This window comes from Mycteria americana, chromosome 6 (genome assembly GCF_035582795.1).
Source record: "Mycteria americana isolate JAX WOST 10 ecotype Jacksonville Zoo and Gardens chromosome 6, USCA_MyAme_1.0, whole genome shotgun sequence".
Classification (NCBI taxonomy): Eukaryota; Metazoa; Chordata; class Aves; order Ciconiiformes; family Ciconiidae; genus Mycteria; species Mycteria americana.
The window spans coordinates 36,401,439-36,421,208 of NC_134370.1; positions in this window are offsets into that span (position 1 = coordinate 36,401,439).

The window sequence follows — 19,770 nt, forward strand, 5'->3', positions numbered from 1 at the left end:
TTTAAGAGAATAGATTGGCATACAACAGATTATGTCTTTCTGAAGGAAAAATTAACTGTGCTATTAAAAATTGTTTTAAATCGTGTAAGGAAATACATTGGTAAAGAGCAACCATCATTCTAAGATACCCAGTGTGTGTTTGGATACCAGCCCCTTCGTGCCAGGGCCCCCGTGACAGCCCCAGCGCCCCGGAGCAGGCCTGCCAGCAGGCACAGAGCAAGCAGGGATGGGTCGAAACTTAGGCTTATCCTCAGCATTTATGGAAAAGCAGCTGAAAGCCATGGGTCAAAAAGGCCACCTTCTGCAGACCATATTATGCCTCGTGTACTCGCATACTGACTTGGGGAAAAAAAAGAAAAACCTGAACAAAATGGTGATGATCTGTCCAAGTAATTAGGGATGCGACTGATCTCCCTGGGGCTAACTCTTTATATAAAAAGTTAAATGCATGCCTAGAGGGTTTCCTGGATACAGTCAGAAAGTTCATTCACTCTCAAACTTGAGAAATAAATCAGGGTAAAATCATAGTAATTGACAGCTCTTAGGTCTGACTTACTTTCTGACATTGCCAGTTGACTTCATTACAGGAACAGGGACTAAGGCACGACCCAAGTTCTCAGAGAAGGGACTGTATTTAGAGTGCTGGGTTTTGTGGTGAATTTGCACGTTTGTAGCCTTAGACGAATTTATTTTTGTAGTTGCCATATGTGAGGGCTTTTCATAATTGCCATCTGTGGAATGAAAGGCAATTCAGGCAAAAATGTGCACAGTTGCAAATATTAGAAAATATGGCTATTATAAAAATTCATAAGAACTTTATGCAAATGTTCCATCTACAATGGCAGGGCCAGATTCTAATATCACGCATGATGCACAGTAACAGATTTTTCTTAGGTATGCCGGGATGCCCACACTGTGTCTGAGATTAGAATCTGTCCCCAAAATGGATTATTGGGATATGAAAGAGCCAATGATGAGGAAAATCAAATTTTTACTGAGCTGTTTTTTCTCACCCTTACTATGTGAGATTTGGCTTTCAGCATAGTTCTTGATCTTTGTAACTTATTAGGAAAATTTGGAATAAAAATAATGACAAAATGTGAAAAATCTTTTTCTTCCTTTAAGAAATTATCATCATCAAGTTAGGACAAAGAATTGATCTCTCTATGCTCAGTTGCTCTGAGCAACTAGCAAATTTTGACTACATGAAGCATTACCTGAAGTAAACAACAGTGATTCCATTACCAGGGGGATTCCCCTGAGGTGGTGTTACCAGGTATTGGTAGCAGTATAGTTCTGGTGTTGTGGAGGTTGCATGCAGGTTAATTTACTCTGCAAGTCCTATAATCAGCGGCAGTATCTTCATTGAGTCATCATCCCTGGAGGTATTTAGAAAACGTGTAGATGTGGTGCTTAGAGACATGGTTTAGTGGTGGACTTGGCAGTGCTAGGTTAACGGTTGGACTAATGATCTTAAAGGTCTTTTCCAACCTGAACAATTCTATGATTTATTTAAATCCTGAACTTTATTCTCTTTATTTTCCCCCATACCCAGATACTGTCTTTTGTTCTTGATCTTTGGGGAGGAGGTAAATGAGATTTGGATACGAGCCATAATTATTCTGGGAAAATCACCCTGCGGCATTGATTTATGTGCAAAATCTTGCCCTGCAGCAGCTTGACAGCTACGCAAGGCTAGGAAGGCTAGGCCTACAGAGCTTCTCTCCTTCTTAAATGATGTATTTATGGCCCTTGTCTCTTGTCTTTAATTCACAGTGACCCAGGTTTAGCAAGAGAAGTTGGTACAGCTATCCCATTCTCATCTCCAGAGTAACCCAGCACCAGCCAGGTAAGAAACTCCCCTAGGATAGGGGAGATTTGATTTTCTAACATCATGGGAAGCTGAGGGGTGGAGTGAACCCAAGCTCCTGTGCACCACCCAGGGGCAGAGCTGAAGAAGCCCTGGCAACACTCCACAGTTAGAAAGCCCCTTATGACTTTAGACTTCTTCAGTATTGAATAGCAGCTGGAGTAGGGTTTCCATGATTTTGGATTAAGAGAAGTTTCTTCGAATGCTATTTAGAGTGCAAAGGGGTGGCTGATATTTTGAAGTGCAGAGTATTCCTAGTGACTTTCATGGAAATCACAATATCAATGGGTTCTGAAAATGAGGCCCCTTGTCTAAATGGCCAGGTACAAAGGAAAGGACCAAACCCTTCGAAGAATGAGAGCGTTTTGCTGGATCATTGTTATAAACCCATTTTGCTATGTCTGAGCTGAACAGTTTTTCATTCAACACACAGGATTCTTATGTTATTGCAAACAAAGGGCTACTAATGCAGACAAATTCTAATAGAAGATTCAGTGTTTTTAGTGAAGGCTAAAAACACAGAAATGGTCACTGCAATTGTTTTTCTAATCTACAGCTTCTCAGTTTTTTCTGAGAGCGATACCCTTGTGTTAGTGATGCTTCTGAGACCCACTGAGAGAAGCTATAAATCTTTATAACTCACAAGTGAAACAATAAAATTTCAATGGCAAAATGTTTCTGTCCTCTGGAAAATGTGAAAAATATGCCACTGTGCAGGGGCAGAGAACTTTTGCAGGAAATGTTCATTAAGATTGACTGTGAATATTCAATAAACACCTGAAAGTCCATGTAGTTTTAAGATGTTATCTTTAATCAAGATTTTGCTTTTCAAATATTGTTTTTACTAACCATCTATCTTCAAATATTCTGAAAATAGAAGGGTTTCATTTATCATGTATAAGCTATATAAATGCTAGCCATATGCTGTTGAATGAGCTACTTTTTTAGGCATGCATATTAAGGTATTCCTTTTCACAAAAATGTTTGAGTATAAAAATTACATATCTGCTCATCTTTATATAATAATATAAATTCCAAAATATCTTTTTCTTTTAAAACCATAGTAGTTTTTATCAGAAATATCATGGAATGTGTCTGCAGTTGTAGATTTTTAAGCTGCAGTGCCAACAAACAGATCAAGTTATACAGAATACTGCATCAAATAAAACTTGAATGCTGTGCATCACCAAAAAGTATGTTTCACATCTCACTGCCTCCTTTCCAGTTGCTTTCTAGTTTCACACTGGGACACTAAGACCCTAAAATATCTTACACGTGCAGATAATTAATATGCTGCCTTGTAACAAATACTGAGGACACTAAGGGGTCAGTCTGTACTGATACTTTGTTTTCATTCTTTTGCTGAAAGATTAAAATTAGCTGAAAGGTTATCGGTGTCAAGTCTCCAGTTCAAAATCTTTTATTATCTAGGCAGTTTTAGTAAGGGTTTGAAACTGTATGATATTGTTGCAGATGCAGCAAAAGATTAGAATGAAAGATCTTGTTTGGATGATATTATGAACAATAATTTGGACTTTGATGGTGGACATGAGGATCCCTGTATTTTCTTTGGTTTTTTGTGACTTCTCTGACCCTTATGTCCTCTGCAGTCACACAAATCTCCGTGTGTACAAGATAAATAAATTCCTTCATTGTCATAAAAGAAAATAAGAACAGGGGATTGGAAAATAGCGTGTCATTAATTACGGTCCCCTGCTTCATCAGGACACCATCATGCAGTCACTTTTATGGAACTTATTCTACACAACTGTAAATGAAAGTAAATTTCTTGTTCCACTATCTCAGTTGAAAATGTGCCGTAGGAATATAATGGTGGAATAGCTAAAAACATTTTTTCTTATATAGCCTTAATGTATGCATGATCAGTTCACACACATTTGTCCTTGGAATTATTTGTTCTCCAGTTCTGAGACAGCAGTGCTTCTCCCTCCCTCATGCTTATCGTAGTGTATTTATGGGCAGCAATATTTTCCTCTCTTAACTTTGTAAGTCTTGTAAAACTGGTAATGCACAGTAGCTAGACTCCTCTTCTATCACTGGCTTTCTCTTCCCCAGCTATTCTGTCTTCCACTGCACATTAATGCTTAGATTTATTTACCTTGAATGTGAGCACCAGAACTTTGCATATTCTTGCAGAATGTAGTTGGCAATCTCAATTTGGGCATCCCAACTGCTAGTTTTCATTTTCTCCCTCTTTGTTGCCCCCCCCCCCCCGCCTTTTTTTTTAACCATTGAGTTAGTCTAAGATTGACTTGACTTTGTTTATTTTCTATTAATGTATCATTTTGCTATGTATATTTTAGTCTAAAATTAGGGAAAACTTTTTAAGAAAAACTGACCTGTATTTAGTCAAAATTCTTATAGAAAACTGAGTATTCAGCACAAATTGAACATAGAACATGTTTTGGTTTTCAGTTTTCATTAAATCAAACAGTATAATTAATAAATAAAATTTCACATCAGTATTCATTTCTCTTACATAGCGAATACGTGAGTGTTTTCTAAAAATAAAGGTAATACATGAAAGAAAAAGACATAGCCTCTTCGGAAGTCTTGGCAATTTTGAAAGACAGCTGTGTGGGGTTTTTCCCCTTTTCTAATCTTCTCTTCTTTTCTTCTTTTGTGTGTGTGTTTCACTGGTGTTGATACGCACAGAGCATAGCCTAGCTTTGTATAGAGCATGGTAGTTAGTAGCTGCAATTGCTGTGTAAAGTAGTAGAAGATGGTTGAGGTCTTCATGTTAGACTGAAGGGGAGAGAACGCTGAGTCGTAAAGATTTGCCCATTGCCATTGAGAGCTTCACTGCACAAGTGGTCTATTGTCCACTTCTGTCTTGGTCTGAAAGTGTGATACAGTACTAGCCACCTGATACACCAGCACTAGTACCTGATACAGTACTAGCCACCACATGTGGAAAATTGACTTGAATGAGAGGCAAATTAAATCTTCCTGTTTTCTTTTATTTCTCTAAAAGATGTGTTAAATCATGCAAATGTTATTCTTCTGTCTGAGTTATCTCTTTAAAATGTCACAAGGTCCTGCGGAAGTGATTGTACTTCAGAGCTGCAGAAGCTGTTGTGGGGCCCTGTTCCACTGTGCAACAATTTCTGCTTTCATATTGGAGCCACTTCAGAGAAACTTAAATGAAACTAAATCTTGAGCTTCCTCCACGGTGAGAGCAAAATAGCTTTTCTTTCAATGCTAGTTTTGTGCCGAATGCTGCATACCAAATTTGTGGTATGAAATCAAGGGGAAATTGGGAGGAAAAAGGTTGATGTCAGATGGTACTTTCCTTAAGTTTACTACGGATAGAAAACATTTATATGGGAAAATATTTGCATGGGATTTTTGTGTCTGACAGTGAAGCAAGCACCCATACCTTTTCTCTCCTGACATTCTGCTTGTTGCAAAGTTAGCTGTATATGTAATTTAGTCAGTGGGCTACAGCTGGACTTCTGTCTCTTTCTTACTCATTCCAATACCGGCAACGGCTTTCACTGCGTCAGAATTTCATCTTTATTTTCACCTCACTAGTCTCACATTTTTACCTGGTCATCTGATTTCAAGCTAGGACCACAGCCTAAGAATAAAGAATGCTCCTTACCCCATCATCATCCCCTCAGCCGGGGCTTTTGGTACCTAGAGACCTTCAAACAGAGCTTCCTATGGCAGTATGGAAAAATGTGATTGTTACTGAAGCAGCCTAAAGGTAAGGCCTTCCAGCCACTACTAAAGACAGAAACTGCTTTTCTGTGGAGGTAATGTTGCTACGTAATTCTCCTGTTAATTTCCAAATGCTTTGCCTTCAGCATTTCTCTAATTTCCCATGCCATTCAACCCTGGTATGTTGTGAAAAATAACTCATACTTAGTTTTGCCTGTGCAAGGCTGGACCCACACTTCCTCTTAGGGCTGACTTGAGCTGAAAACAACCAGGCTTCCTCTGGCAGTAGACTCCTAAAGCAGCAATTAAGTAATCCTCCTGATGAATGATGGCTTTGCCATTGCGAAAATTTTTGAAGCCAGAGTGACAACTTCTGTAGTTGATGGGGGAATGAGGCTGGAGCAGTCACTACTTCACTCACCCCATCCAATCACCAGCATCAGGATCTTTCCCAGGACTAAGTTCCTCTTCTGCTGCTTCTGCCTCTCTCTGTGGGCCTGGTTTGCCCCTAATATTCAGAGCAGCAGAGCCTGGGTTTCGATGCACCAGTGGGAAACATCCAGCTGGCACTGCCTCCTCTCTCCGTACCTGGGCTCCTTCAGCGGCGGCCCTAAGTGCTCCTGAGGGCATGCAACCTCTCAGGTTGTGTGTGTGGTGCTGGAGCCAGGGAGTCTCCTGATGTGAGGGAACATTCCCCATCAGGTCTTGTAGCTTGATGCTGAAGCATGTTCATGGCAGATGGAATCTGTAGGGAGTTTAGATAACAAATTTCTATTAAAAAAAAAAAAAAAAGTTTGCAGCTTGGTTAAAAGCTTCTCTCAGATTTGAGTAACTCAAGTATCTGGCCTGCTGTGCTTCAAGCTTTTCTTCTAGATTACAGTGATATTTGAATGTCACATAATTACAGGAATTAGATTATTTTTAACAAGAAAAAAAAATTTGTCTTAATTTTATACTTCAAACTGACTAAAACTTTTTTTAAATCTTCCATTAAATTCAGGTGTGGGATGTACTTGTGGTAATAAATAGCTAGACACAAGAGTTTTTAACAGGAAGCATTAGACCAACCTTATTTTATCTAGGGAAAGAAGTATTCTTTTTCACTTTAAAAGAAAAAAAAAAAAAAAAACAAACCACAAAGTGAATCCTGAGGACACTAAGTCATTAGTCAGGAAAAAATCCTATTGAAATCAAACTCTTATGGATTGGCCAAACACCAAAGTGCATACTCATATCTGTAGAAAAATTATTTCAAGCTAACACAAATTTATTGAAAACATCTGCTCCTCTAATTAGCATACTGAGTACTTCTCATCTTTACTTGTTCAAAATGCCAGCCTGTTTCATTGCAGCAGGAGGTATTGTGATGTAGAAATGTTCAACCAGGACTAAAAAGCAGCTATCACTATTGATTTTTTTAAATAAAATATTAAATATAAATATAATTTTTTGTGTTCTATTGTAACAATAAAAAACAGTAGTACTAGTAGCTCATATATGTCATGAACAACCTCTGCCAAAACATGAAGTACAAATCTACAACAAAATTTTTCATCTAATAATAAAATTTCAAACTCTTTCCTAATTGTAAATGTGCAAAAAGTATCCATTAACCCCTCCAATTCCTCTTTTAAAGGGGTAGTTTGAAAATGTTTTGTTTCATCCTGACAACGTTTTCTACACTGCCTGCAAGATACAAGTTCCAGAGCCCAGTCTGTTAATCAGCAGAATCCGTTTACCATGAAATAATGCCATGGTAATCTCTGCTTGCAGATAAACACCTTCTCTTGGAGAATTATCGTTATTAACATAGCAGCTTCACCTAACATTTGTGGCAGCCACAGCAGGAGTATAGCTGGCTCAATCCCTCTTACTTTTTCTTGCATCTTCATATCATTCTTTGTAATTGCCTCAAACCCTAGGCTCTGGTTTTTCAGTGTGTCCTGGTTTCAGCTGGGATAGAGTTAATTTTCCTCCTAGTAGCTGGTATAGTGCTGTGTTTTGGGTTTAGGATGAGAATAATGTGATAACACACTGATGTTTTAGTTGTGCTAAGTAATGTTTACACCAGTCAAGGACTTTTCAGCTTCCCATGCTCTGCCGGGTGCACAAGAAGCTGGGAGGGGGCACAGCCAGGACAGCTGACCCCAACTGGCCAGAGGGCTATTCCATACCATATGGCGTCATGCTCAGTATAGAAACTGGGGGGAGTTGGCTGGGGGGCAGCCATCGCTGCTCGGGAACTGGCTGGGCACCAGTCGGTGGGTGGTGAGCTGTTGCATCACTTGTTTTTCCCGAGTTTTGTTTCTCTCGCTCTCTTGTTGTTTTCCTTTTCATTATTATTATTATTATTATTATTATTATTATTATTATTATTATTATTATTATTATTATATTACAATCATTAAACTGTTCTTATCTCAGCCCACAAGAATTTTCTTACTTTTACCCTTCCGATTCTCTCCCCCTTCCCACCAGGCGGCAGGGAGGATGAGGGAGCGGCTGTGTGGTGCTTGGTTGCTGACTGGGGTTAAACCACGACACAGATTCAGCTATTTGCTGCTCTTAAACGTTACCAAATATTGGATACTTTTGACTGAAGTTGAAGGCAACATTGAAAACAGAGATATGACATTCTACCATTTAGGGATGCACACCACTTTCTCACTTAGGACAAGGAGGAATGAAACAATGGCTACAGATAGAAGAAAAACGTGGCTCTGCTGAACCCAAACCTCTGCCAGTGTGCTCACAAAAACCTCACCATGGACAAAGTGGGCTGAGCTAGGGAGTTGCTGAGATCTGTATCATCTCCACTGATGATTCATTTTATATCTGTAGGCAAGTCATTTAACTGTCTCTGGATCAAATTCTCCTTTGTTGTAAATCCACGAAGCTTCGTGCATTTCATTGTGCATGTATCAGCTGAGGAATTTACCCAAATTCTTTCTCTGGAATATGTCAAACTGGTGAATGGACTCAGCATTACCCCTCTAATATTAAAGGTTCATAAGACATTTTGGGCTTTAAAAGTAAAAAAACAGTTACCAGGCTGATAAAAAATGATTCCTTGACTCCCACCCTACTGCTTTTAAGAATAATACCAATTTCATTTTGAGTAGGGGTTTGTCAACCTGACCCTAAATGAGTGAAAATGAAAAAAATGTTGTTACCAGGAAGCACAAAGATATGTTCTGCCATTGTTTAACAGACAGACAAGGTTGTGCTACATTTATGACTGTTTCCTTTCATAGCTCTGTCAGTCAGGGATATAATTTCAGAAACTTCCCATATGCTAGATATTCAGTTGTTTTTTTTTCTTTGTCTCGAGGCTTGCATAGATTTTAGACTACTTCCCTTAAAAGAAAAAACTCTTCAAAGTGAAATATTCCATTAGATTCAGTCACGTCTATTCTAGTAAGAAAAACTGTACTTAATAGCTCCTCTTGTTTATTATCAGTTCTTTCAGCACAATGTGAATTTTTTCTTGAATTTCTTCAGTAATTTTGTTTATTGTGAATTATGTTATTCTAAATTATTGTTCTGTCAGTCAGGGGGAAGGGCTAAAAATAACTGTCAGTAAGAGAGAGGTGGAGTGTGGTTCTCAGGCATTATATTGGTGTTGCATATGCACCTTTGCTAGGGCTGTGGGTGACAGCATACAACTCTGAATGTTCTTGAACTATTATTGCTGTTGTGGTAGGTAATAAGGGTAGATACAAGGCTCTTCTGGGGTGAGGGAAATCTATTTCATTGCCTTTCCCAAAAGTTACTGCTTTTGGAAGTGGAGCTTAGGGTATGGTGGAGCCAGAAGGTTGCTTTATTCTTTGGTGATAGTATCAATTTTAAAAAAAGTCACATCCAAGCATAAAAAAATGCCTTGTGGTCAGTATATTACTTTAGTTCTTGGACAACGTAAGTGGTAGTGGAAGTACATTGCTAGGACTCCTTCTCTAAAACATTCCCTCTGTGACTTGCAGATAAATCCCATGGCATGGGAAAGCAGAAAACTGAAGAAAGTATCAGACTGCATTTATTTTAAATTTTTTTTCCTCCATGCAATTCATGTGAGCTAATGAAAGGAGTGACTGCCCCAGCATCCCCTTCCAACTGCAGATTTCTTACTCCCAAGGGTGTCTCTGGAACACGAGGGAACAATGCAGCAGGAGTTGCTAAAAGTTGCTAATTAGGACTGTAATTAACGGATAAGGATACGTGAGGAATCCTCTCCTCATGTGGGATTTAAATACAGTATTTCAGCTATAGTTTCTGTCAGCGTTAGGTCCAGCATTAGCCTCCTTGGATTTTGCCTAGTAGAACAAATGTTCTCTGTAGAATTAACAGTAAAGCATTTTGTGTGCAGCTGCATGGGAGCTTTAAGGGAATTGGCTGATCAGACTCACCTCTGTCTGCTGGAGCTGCTTCTGCTGTTGGAGGAAATGAAAGTTCAGGAATCATATGGTAGAACTATGCGATGGAGAAGGGCTTTTGAAAGCAGGGAATTTTACCCTTCAGGGAGAATAACATTTGTAACAGGAGGAGGGCCTGAGTGGAAGTTCAGGGAGAGAAATTCTCGGTGGTTTGACATCATTTAGGGGAGGTAGCCTGTTTCTTCAGCAGCTCCCAGGCCCTTGAACAGAGTTTTAAGGGAATGAAGGCACTGATTCCAGCCCAAAGGAACTGGTAGCAGGAGGGCTGCACACTTTGAGATATGAGCAATACCTTGAAGAGGTGCAACTCCTAGCAAGATGCAATACCTGGATTTAGTATAATTCTGGGAGGAGGAGATTGTGACTCTTAACTGGATGGTAGAGAATTCACTGAGAAATTCAGATAGGAAATAATAACATGCTGCGGGGGCGGGGCGAGGAATAAAATAAATGAGGCCATATGCTGTATAAGTCTTAGCTAAAGTGCTTCCACTGTAGGAAGAGAAAATTGAAGTTTTAGTTAACTTAATCCATTACTAAAATGTGTAATTCATATTTTCATACATCGCTTTCTTCTTCTGAATATCCCCAAAAATGCCAATATTGGCAAGTTTAAAAAGATGATGAAATAGTCACACAATATCTGTATATTCCTAATACTTCAAAATATTCACCTGACTGATATACTAGTGAATTCAGTCAAGACAACAATCAGAGTTGAATAAATGCAGCAATTGTGTGGTGTTTGGGACAGTTTGGCTAAAAATTGCTTTGGGAATCAATAACGATACCTCCCCTTTGAGTACCAACAAGCCCAAAGGCTTTGCAGTGAACGTGCTTGTGGTGCTCAAAGCAAGACCGCAGCCTAAGAGGGATGGAGGAGAGAAACTCCAAAAAGATTAGTGGAATGGCAAAAAAACATTTCTGCTACTGTGGCAAAGATTGTGTTAACTGTCCTGTATGCTACTGATTTGCCTTGGTGAGGGCTTCTTGCAGCACCAGGCAGTGCTCCTGCAATTCAGCAAGCAGTGCAGCAGGTGGGAGACTGTAACCAACACAGGGGAACTATCAGCTGAGATAAGCAATCAAGCCCAAAGTGCCTTATTTTTAGCAGTGAAAACTAATCCTAATGATGTCTATTCCAGAAATGCTGCTGCCTTTAATTTTTTTTTTCTTTTTTTTTTTTTTAATTTCAGTGGGAAGAAGCCCTGGCTTTTGTAATCATTCCTAGTGATGGTTCAAATACACAGTAAATGCAGCAGTGGGTTGAGCCTAATTTGTTCCAGTTCAGAGCTGCAGCCCCTCTAGATTCAGAGGGTAACTTTCTTCCTATTTTAAGACCTCTGATTATAACATTACATCTTTCCTTACTGCTGTCTAAAGATTTGGATCACTGCTTTGCTGGCCATGTAACAGTATAATCTTTGCAGACTGTAGGGGAGGTTTTGTTCTGTTGCATAAGGTTTTTTTGATTTTGTTTGTTTTATGGAGGCATGGTGCTGCCAGTGCTTTGATAAACATTTGCAAATACCAGTGAATTGATAGGTTAAATACTGCAGTGCTAAGACCTCCTCACTGTTACAGTTTAAATGGTCACTTATAGCTTGTATTAAGAGCCAAAGCTAAAATTTCCACAATCTAATACTGCTAAAATCGGTCTGCTTGAGTCTACTGAAGCAGCAGAGCTTCAGTTCAACTAAACAAAGGTATTTCTTAGACTAAACATACTGTGTTGAACATCAGGAAGTCAAGTTATATCAGCTTAATATTAAATTAATGTTCTTTCAGAGAATCATAGAATTGTTTAGGTTGGAAAAGACCTTGAAGATGATCAAGTCCAACCATTAACCTAGCACTGCCAAGTCCACCACTACACCATGTCCCTAAGCACCACATCTACAGGTCTTTAAATACCTCCAGGGATGGTGACTCAACCACTTCCCTGGGCAGCCTTGTTCCAATGCTTGACAACCCTTTTGGTGAATAAATTCTTCCTAATATTCAGTCTAAACCTCCCCTGGTGCAACTTGAGGCCATTTTCTCGTCCTATGTCTTGCTACATGGGAGAAGAGACTGACCCCCACCTTGCTACAACCTCCTTTCAGGTAGTTGTAGAGAGCAATAAGGTCTCCCCTCAGCCTCCTTTTCTCCAGGCTAAACAACCCCAGCTCCCTCAGCCGCTCCTCATAAGACTTCTGCTCTAGACCCTTCACCAGCTTTGTTGCCCTTCTTTGGACACGCTCCAGCACCTCAATGTCTCTCTTGTAGTGGGGGGCCCAAAACTGAACACAGTATTCGAGGTGTGGCCTCACCAGTGCCCAGTACAGGGGGACAATCACTTCCCTAGTCCTGCTGGCCACACTATGTCTGATACAAACCAGGATGCTATTGGCCTTCTTGGACACCTGGGCACACTGCTGGCTCATATTCAGGCGGCTGTCAACCAACACCCCCAGGTCCTTTTCCGCCAGGCAGCTTTCCAGCCACTCTTCCCCAAGCCTGTAGCGTTGCATGGAGTTGTTGTGACCCAAGTGCAGGACCTTGCACTTGGCCTTGTTAAACCTCATACAATTGGCCTCAGCCCATTGATCCAGCCTGTCCAGATCTCTCTGTAGAGCCTTCCTACCCTCAAGCAGACCAACACTCCCGCCCAACTTGGTGTCTCCTGCAAACTTACTGAGGGTGCACTCAATCCCCTCATCCAGATCACTGATAAAGAAAATAAACAGAACTGGCCCCAACACAGAGCCCTGGGGAACACCACTTGTGAACAGTTGCCAGCTGGATTTAACTCCATTCACCACAACTCTTTGGGCCTGGCCATCCAGCCAGTTCTTTACCCAGCGAAGTGTATGCCAAGTACATAATCATCTCCTACCATAAGCTGTGCAGCTGTTCATAAAATCTGCACCCAGTCTACAGCTTGTGACATATCTTGAACAGATATTTTATCAAAAAATCCACCGTGTCTAACTCTGTAGTCATCAATTTAGAATTTCTTACATTTACCTGTTAATAAATGTATACCTTCCTATATATATGTATTCCAGCAGGGTCATATATATGTCTTAATTACCCACATTTAATGCTCCCTCGTGACCTTTATGCATGTAAGGAGCAATGAAAGTGCTCTTGGGACTTGCACATGTCATGGTCAAGTTTAATCTCTCATGATTGAAAGAAGCTGAGCATGTAAGATAGAAAACAGTGCATTAATTGCTTCTTATTCTGGAAAATACTGTGCTGGAAATATCTTCATTTAGTCCGCTATAGAGGACTATCTTCAGCCACATCATTGGAGGTATTGAGGTTCTTCCATCAAAGGAAGATGACCACAGTCCTAGAATTAGTAGCAATCCTCCTTGGGTTCCTGTATGCCTCTGCTTTTTCCAACTTATATGTACACCTTTTTTTAAAGTTAAAATGTTGTCCTTTTGGTAGATTATTGGATGCAGTTCTCTGATAATGGAATTACTCTTGGCTGAGAAGTGGAGAGAAAACGACTGACAAAGATCTGCTAAATTTTCTAAAAAACCCTAGACACATGATTTTAAGCTGCACAGTTGGTTCTATACTGAAAACAGTATCTTTGAAAGCTTAAATGAAGATTAGACATATTCAGGTGTGCTATGTGAATATGTGATAACCATTTTTTCCTAGCATGCCAAATCCAACAGGTTTTGAAAATTATACTATTCTTCACCTGAAGACTTGATTACTCTGAAAAGTATACTTAAAGGCTATTTGGAATTCTTCCTCACTGACTGTGAATAGTGGCATTTTCTACCAGTAGTCTCATGTTTTCATGTCTCCAAGAGCTCTAAGGAAAAAGAAAGGCAACATTCATTTGGAGAAATTGTTGTTTCCCCCCTCTTTGTGAATTAACTTCACTAGTTAGAAATGAGTTAAGAGTTTATTATTATCTGAAGTTCCTTCACTATTCAAAAGGCTTGTTTCTTTTTGCTTTTGGCTTCATTTATAGTAGAAGAATAGCAGAATGGAAAGTTCATTTTTAGGGATTATACTTCCTTGTTCTCCCTGACATGTCATAATTGCATAAGGGTTGAGACAGATTTTCTTCTTTCTATTCTCTGAATGGGATCAGCAGCAATATAACTGAGAATGAAATGGCATTGACTCTGGCTCTGGCATTAGAAGGACCTTTCTTATGAGAAGAAATGGTCATTTATTCAGGGGATGAGCCAGTACCGACTGCAGTGATGTATTTTTCTACATAGACAAATGAACTGTGAAGTAAAGGTTCATTAAGCAAAGGATATCAGGTATGCAGAAAACTGTAAAAGTTATCGAATACAAAGTAGACTAGCAGGAACTGAAAGGAGCTTTAGAGAAGTGATGGCATCATAGAACTGATAGCTTTTCAGAAACAAATATTTGTCAGAGCTTTAAAATTTCTTCTTTTTTTTTTTTTTTGGCTTTCTTAAGTCTCCAAATATTTCTTAGTAACCTCTTACCTATTATAATTGCTTAGTTGCACTGAAATTGTTGCAAGGTTGGCAAGTTTTAAGTGTAGCTTCTGCCTGATTCCCAGTGCGAGGCAGACACCTTTATATTGTCGAGACTTGGGCATTTCAATGGGACCTGCGAGGAAGGGTAATAACAAGTGGGAATAAGGATGGTGAAATTTGGCCCTAAATTAATGCCTGTTATAGCCTTGAGGGTTTGTTTATATTGCCAGCCTAAGCTATTGCTTCTAAGGGCCTGTTTTGTATATCGATTTTACAAAGATTTATTTTAAACACATCTCCTCTGATAGCCACTGTAAATCACTGCTTTAATTATTGTCTAGGCAACTGGTTTTATGAATTATATTCAATGTCACAAGTATTTTATTTTTTTCTGAATTCCAAAAAGCCACTTTTAAATACAGGCTGTCTCAGGTTCACTTGATCTGAGAAATAAGAAATCTGAGAGGATATAAGATAATTTAGCTGATGTTTTAGTGAGACGGTGTCCGAGAGAGACTAAAATAAGAGAATGAAATATTTCAAGTTATGTATGGACTGACACATTGACTTCAGACCATGAGCCACAATTTTTTCTTTATGTAATTTTTAACTCATTTTATTTCTTCTCTTCTCAAGGGACATGTTTTTGCAAGCAAAAAAAAGGAATGCTGTAGTGCTTTTACTGTGTAGTATTAATTTGGTTCAATTAATATGGATTTTGAGTATATAAATTTGTATATTAAGAAAGTGAAAAGGTTGGGTTTTACATGTTTTTTCCTTAATAAATCCTTTACATTCTCTTCTAGTTATTACAACCTAGCCTTTGTAGTTAAGGTTTAAAGGTTAGCTAAAGGCTTTTTTAGAAAGTGGGGATTGGTTTTGGGTCTAACACAGACATTAATGAAAACACAGATAAATTGTTAAAGGTGCTTTTTTATGATATAGTATACAATTTTTTTTTTCTTTCTCTTTGCTTTTTAAAAATCGAGCTAGGCTCAGCTAATAGGAACTGTTAAAGTACAAAATTTAACATACAGGAAACATTCCTTCTTGGGATAAAAATGAGGATTATGATTTGTAGCTTTTAGCATACTATAATAGTATATTGAAACAATCTGCATTTGGAGAGTTATGTGAGATAACATTACAAGCATTCTGGAATCACACTCTATGACAGTCCAGTGAACACAAATGGTCATTGCACGCAAAAGCACAGGCTGAATGGAATGAATCAGTTTGTAGATTTGATACACTTTATATTCAAAAGCTCTATGCACACCGTTGCATGCAAAATTTTGTTATGGGCAAATAGGGAACATACCTTATATGCATAACAAAGAATTTATTGTTAATCTGATGAAAGGATGATCACTAATTCAGATCTACTTATTATAGAAAAAGAATAAAGAAAATAAAAGAATGCAATTTCAGGAAAATGTCCTAATAATGAAACAGTTGCAACTGTTGCGTGCTCCTTAGTACCCACCCTCTTCTCTCCAGTGTGTTACACTTGCCTTTCCGCCGCTCCCGTGAATCCCAAGACTGGGTACTTGCCTTCCTCAAGAAGGGGGAAGGCATTACATGAGCCATCTGCAGCCCCTGGTTCTTCATTAAGAGGAGAATTTTGACTTTGGGGGTTTCCTCTACCTTGCTCCTGCATCCACTAAGTTAACTAATATGGGGGTCATTTGCTTTTTCTTTCTTTGTGGGTTCCAAATTTCACCTTAGGCACAATTCTTTATATATGTGTATGTGCTCTTTGTTCACGTTATTATCCGTAAGCCAGTTCTGTGGTCACATTCCTTTCCTGACAGTAATTAACTATTGGTGATTATATCCCTGGGGCCTCTAGTTTAATCCTCTGCCTTTATTTGAAGGCCTCTGCCATCATCTCATGACTGTCAATAATTTTGACAGCAGTTTTGGATATCTTATGAGTGACCTGGGGATACTTAATCATAGCTTGATGTTAAAATTAGGGCATGGCCATAGCATTTAGCATATGGTTTTTTCCTTTACAGTTTGGTACCAATCCTGCCTTCTAGAGGCTATTTCATTTTTAACTCTGTCTTTTCTCTACTGAAATGAAATAAGTAATCCTCTCACCTCCAAAACCAGCTGAAACAATAAATCTAAAACTAATGGTATAATACTTGAATCAAATAGTGCAGAACAGCTGCAAAATTCCCTTATAATTGGTCCTGGGGATTCTCTTTCCTGGAGATTACCTACTTCATACATACAACATGCATGCATGTATCTCCATTGCTACCGCAGGTTCTTGGCAAGTCTGTTTTTCTGTATATCAAATTAATGGTCTGAGATTTCTTTTGTAACAGTTATTCCAGTAATTTCCTCTTATCTGTAATTTTCATTCCCAGTAATTTATTGAACCAATGTTCGTATTCAAAGCTTTGGATACAATAGAAGCAAAATATTGAGCAGCTCATGTTACCTTCAGTTGAATTCCACGTTTACGCAAAACAACTCGAGAAACTTAGAGTAGTTGTCAGTAATCAAAATTGTCTACAACACAATGAGATAATGTTTTAATAAAATGGAATCTTTCCTTACTTCAAGATAGCAAATCAATTCTTAATGTTTGTTTCTTCTAAGGTAGTATGTTGGATTGTGGTGGACAATTTTTAACTGGTATCTTTCTTACACTATGGGGAAAAAGTTACAGAGGAAACAGCAAATCTGAGAAAATACTTATAAACTTTCATATATAAAAGGAACTGTCATGTATAAAATGCCTCATGTTTTTATAAAATGAAATGTCTACTTGGAAAAGTAATAATTTAAGAAACAAAGTGGAGTATAAAAAAATCCTCTTAATATTGGGGGTTGGGTTTAGAAAACACTTGTGTGCCCATCACATGGCAGACACTATTACAGAGCTGTAGTCTCAGGATTCTCTGAACTGCTGAAAGAGAGAATCATACTCATTTTAAATCCAGCTTTAAAAAAGCTTACTTCAATAAGATACTGAATTATGTCAGGAACCGGTGAAACTTTAAAGGAGATATACTGGAATGGTATGATATGGTCTAACCTCAAATCTGTCCCTGTAATTGTTATTTCTTGCATCTGTACGGAGGGGAGAAAATTGTTAGATGGATGGATCCCCTTTGCCCCTGCCTGGGTACATGGTTTTATTTTAAATGTGTTCCAAGATTTTTCAGTAACTGTAATCAAAGTCCCACATGACTTACACAAAACTTCTGAAATTAATGCCATGGAATCTTTTACATCTTTTGGCCCTTTTGGTCAGTGTATTCTAGTGAGTATTGAAGAGCTATTCGTTTCAATAAGGTAATCAAATTCATGCTGATCGTGATACGATCAGAGATATAATTTTCCAGATGAAAATGAAATCTGTAATTCTGCATGGGTCTAAAATTAATCATATCTATTGATGTAATTATGTCTTGCATAAAAATACTCCTTATGAGAAGTAGTGAACAATTATAGTAGTGGTTTTACTAGAAGATAAAAGAACATAACAGGTACAGCAACACTTAGAAAATTGATGAGTTGTGTATAAATAAGAACATTTATCCCTGTTCCCAGTAATGCTTTCTGTTAAGAAACAAATCAAATACTGGAATTCCCCTTTCCAAGCCCCAGTTAACTTTGCATTTCTTTTGGTTGCGTCTCGCTAACTATACAGTTTATACAGTGACAGGAAAGCTACTAGAATGGTTGGTTGTCTTCTCATCGGTTGGTGATACAGTTCTTCCTTTTCTTGAAAGGGCATTTTTAAATCCCTACGTATTCTTATTCTTCAAATCTGTGTTTCTGGCCTGCTGAATGGCAATCACAGTTAATAGCTCCCTTCAGCAAACCGTACCTCCCTCTTTAACTTTGCCTTTGGAACAAATAGTCAATTTCAGTTTGTAATAAATGTGAGTTTTGAATTGGATTGTACAGTACTCTCCTAATGTGAAAGCTATGACTTTATAGCGGTCTTTATAAAGCATACCTCCATAACTCATCACGTGTTCTTGTTTCTCTATGTTCTGGGTATGTGTATTCTATAAGTCACTTTACCTTTTATAGTCTCTATACATGTCAAAATAAATTGAAACCTAAAATTGAACTACAAAAGTAATTTATTCCTGAAAAATCCATTGGTGTTTATTATGTTAGCCACTTGGCACTTCCCCTTTCTTTCCAGAACTCACTGTTTACACTGCTATCCTCCTTGGTCTATTCTTCCAACTTAATATTTATGTGTCATTATTAAAGAGAGCAGTCTTCTTTCAGATGCTTTCCATAGCACCATCTATGCTCAGAATCTGGAGGAAAACTTAAGGAGTATTACAGGTAGTATACCTACTGCTTACATGCAGTATCTTAAGTTCCACATATTAAGAAATTGTTCAGATTTTCTTCATACAATCAAGGTCACTAGAGATGCTTTACCTTCCATGTATCTCAGTTGGAGAGATTGGGTTGTGTGTTTTCATTATTTAGTATCAGATGGGAAGATACTTCATTTTGGTATTTCCACCGCTTCCAGGCTGGGTAAGGAGCTTGTCTCCAGTAATTGGAATTTTTCTGTTTAGAAGTCCACTGAAGGAAGGGGCCACACTGCAACTGTAACTGTGTGTTGTGTTCTGCATTACTAAGTTAAACTCTTCTGGGTGGCAGCTGGCCGTTTCTAACTTCCTGACGCAGCTGGTGAGTGAGCCAACGAGGGAAGGTGCCCCGCTGGACCTCTTGTTCACCAACAGAGAAGGACTGGTGAGTGATGTGATGGTTGGAGGCTGTCTTGGGCAGAGCGATCATGAAATGATAGAGTTTTTGATACGTGGAGAAGCGGCGAGGGGGGTCGGCAAAACTGCCACCTTAGACTTCTGGAGGGCGGACTTCAGCCTGTTTAGGAGACTGGTCGACAGAGTCCCCTGGGAGGCAGCTCTTATGGGCAAAGGGGTCCAGGAAGGCTGGACATTCTTTAAGGAGGAAGTCCTAAAGGCACAAGAGCGGGCTGTCCCCAGGTGCCGAAAGACGAGCCGGCGGGGAAGAAGACCGGCCTGGCTGACTAGAGAGCTCTGGCTCGAACTGAGGAGAAAGAGGAGAGTCTATGACCTCTGGAAGAAGGGGCGGGCAACTCAGGAGGACTACAGGGGTGTAGCGAGGCTGTGCAGGGAGAAAACTAGAAGGGCCAAAGCTGAGCTAGAGCTCAGTCTGGCTGCTGCTATAAAAGACAACAAAAAACACTTCTTCAAATACATTAGCAGCAAAAGGAGAGCTAAGGAGAATCTCCAGCCCCTAGTAGATGTGGGAGGAAACACAGTGACCAAGGATGAGG